The sequence below is a fragment of the Rhagoletis pomonella genome, unplaced genomic scaffold (genome assembly GCF_013731165.1).
Source record: "Rhagoletis pomonella isolate Grant_MI unplaced genomic scaffold, Rhpom_1.0 Rhpom_scaffold_00007, whole genome shotgun sequence".
Classification (NCBI taxonomy): Eukaryota; Metazoa; Arthropoda; class Insecta; order Diptera; family Tephritidae; genus Rhagoletis; species Rhagoletis pomonella.
The window spans coordinates 5,518,424-5,521,383 of record NW_023458561.1 but is presented as its reverse complement, the minus strand read 5'-3'; positions in this window follow the sequence as shown (position 1 = coordinate 5,521,383).

The window sequence follows — 2,960 nt, the reverse complement described above, 5'->3', positions numbered from 1 at the left end:
TCAAACCGTTTTGGAATTGCTTAATTCGTTCTTGAGATATATATGATTAAGTGGATCCAATTTTTTTTTTTTTGCAAAAACGGTAAATTGCAAATATCTCAAAAACGGTACCATAAAATTAAAAATAACCTTGATTTTCGGAATCAGGGGGTGATTTTACATACGAATTTCATAACGGCGTCTCTGGTAAATTTTGGCCGTCGACCAGTGTTATTAGTGTTGGCTAAAGCAAGGAGGGAATTGCGAGATTCGTCGGATCCCTTGGAGTTGGAAGATGAAGTGTATGTACGTATGTGAATTTTATAAATAGAAGTTGCATTCCCGATGCTTCACGGTTTTTAGGTTTCACAGGATTTGCAGGAAAAGCTGTTTTCCTCATTAATACACTTTATGGAAGTTCAAGAAATACGGTACGGTTTAGTTATTTCTACAATGATGTTGAGTATTTGTGTCTAAACGCGTAACTAGAGTTTAAAAACTTTAACATACAAGTGTAGTAAAAGAATTAAACTTTAATTTAAAATAAAGATTCCAAATTTCCGAGCACTAGTCAGTTAATAAATTAAGCAGTTTTTTGTAAACTTTGATTTTGGTTCTGCGCAAAAACAGTGTGGATGGCGTAGCCGGAGTTATATGCACAAGAAATATTCTATATCTTTCACCATATAAGCGGAGCTTCCTCCCCTACTCTTTCCGGAAATTCCTTTGCCTATGTCTCACTCTCCTGCATCAGCACGACCAACCGCGCAAGTTGCTTACAATTTTTGATCTGTAATTCAGACATATACACACATATGTATATTTCACAATTTACAACTTCCGGTTCAATTGACTTACTTTTTATCCATTATAGTACCACTTTCTTATGTAAATTTTATAAACGCAAACTCCAACGACTAAAAAACAGCAATAGAAGGATGAGCGATTAAAAAGTATGATGTAGCCCTTGAATCGATGTTACTCACGATAATGCGACGTACAGGAGCTGTTGAGCGCATACGATCTTACCAATGACTTGCTTGGACTTATGAATCGTTATCGCACACGCAGAGACTAGAGGAAAATAGTAACGCTTTACCATTACTGTTCTAATGCTAATGCTATAGAGGATGCCCTGTGTTCTATTGGTACCACCAGAGGAGAAAGATTGTACTTTTGTATTGATGCCGCTGCTTTTCTTCTGTTTTTTTTAGATTTGTGAGAATCTGGGAATTTCAGCCATAAGCGAGCCATCACAACACGCAAACTTTTTCAGCTTATTGGCTATTCTGCAAAAATCTTTGGTCCATGTTGTCCATTTGTGCCATATTGGAATACATACTTACAAAATGCTCCTCTGTAATGGCGTAGCGGCCAAACTCGTGACTTTACACCAGCTTATTGTTACCCGATCATTGCTCGAGTTTTAACGATCGTATTCCCTGTATGATGTTTATTGGGTTGTGTTGCCGAGAGGAAGATACTCCATGAAGTAAGCCGTTGAAGAAGTTTTGTGCTACTCTGATGTAATGCAGAGCTTTAGTATATGGTCCTGCCTTGGTTGGTTAATTTTGGGTAACTCCTTGACCTTTACAGCATAAAGATTATAGAACAAAACTAATGTCGATAGGTGGCACTGCAGTCGAGATATTTCTAAAATCCGTATTTACATACCGATTTGATTAAAATTCGAAACATTTATCAAACACCTAAACATATATATATATTGTGTGAAAATAGGCTCGATAGGTGGCGCTGGAGTCGATATATTTCTAAAATCCGAATTTCCAGGCCGATTTGATTCAAATTCAAAACATTTATCTAGGGGCACGTATATAAATACGTTGTATAAACTGAAGTGAAAATAGATAAATCAACTACTACAGTGTATAGCGACCTACATTTTTCACAGAGAGCCAGAAACTTCAACATTCAAAAAAATTGTAATAATTCCTGGAATGATGTTTAGTATGTAAAACAAATTTCGGAAGCAAGAAATATTGGACTCTTTAAAATTTTTTCCACAGAAAAATTTGTAGCCCTAATCACTTTTGCAAGAAAGTATCAATTGTTTTCCAGCATAATGCATTTTCTTAAGGACGCAGGTACATAGCTCTAACACATACATATGTATGTATTCCCTGTAGTGAAACGAAATAGTGCGGAACTGGTTCGGTTCTAGTGCGTTTGGAACCATGACTACTACGCGTTAATTTTCTTTTGCATGCTAGCGACTGGCGAATTTAACATTGCGAGAAAGTGAATTATTTTAATGAAATTATGCACAAGGTTTGGAACTCTGATTTTTGGGGATTTTGTTGTAGAGTTGACCACATTTTTATAAAAAATTACCGAAAACTAAAATATTTAAAAAATAGTTGCCTGTATTGTAAAAAAATCGTTGTACTGAAACTTTATTGACTGACTGTATTAAGGTAGCTATGCTGGATTGCATAAAAAAAAATTAATTTGTCTTTTTCTTAAAAAAAAAAGGTAGCTCTGGTGGCTTGCATTTTTAAATAAATTTAGTGAGAAAGTGGTAATTATTTTGACACTTTTTTTTTTAAATGCCTCTTTTTCTGCAACTGCATTGCCTTTCTCAATTGTCCTTAAGGATCTTGGCCTTTGTTTATGGAATCACTAAGTATAATGATTATTAAGCAACTCAAAAACTATACCAGCGTGATTACCGACGTATCCTTTTGAGAAGTAGCCGCACCCTTATAAAAGGAATAAGACCCAAACTTTTCAGGTCAAAATTTCAGTAGGTTGCATCTGTATGGCCTTTCAATTTTATAAATTATCGTTATTTTTAAGTGGAAAAATAAAACTCAAAATTAGTGATAATATCTGCGCGAAAAAATAAAAATCATAAAATAATCATTATTTGTAATCCCAAAAATAAAAATCAAATAATAATTATTTCCGTTTGAGCGAAAAAATAAAATAATTATTCATAAAATAATGATTAAATGCTGATT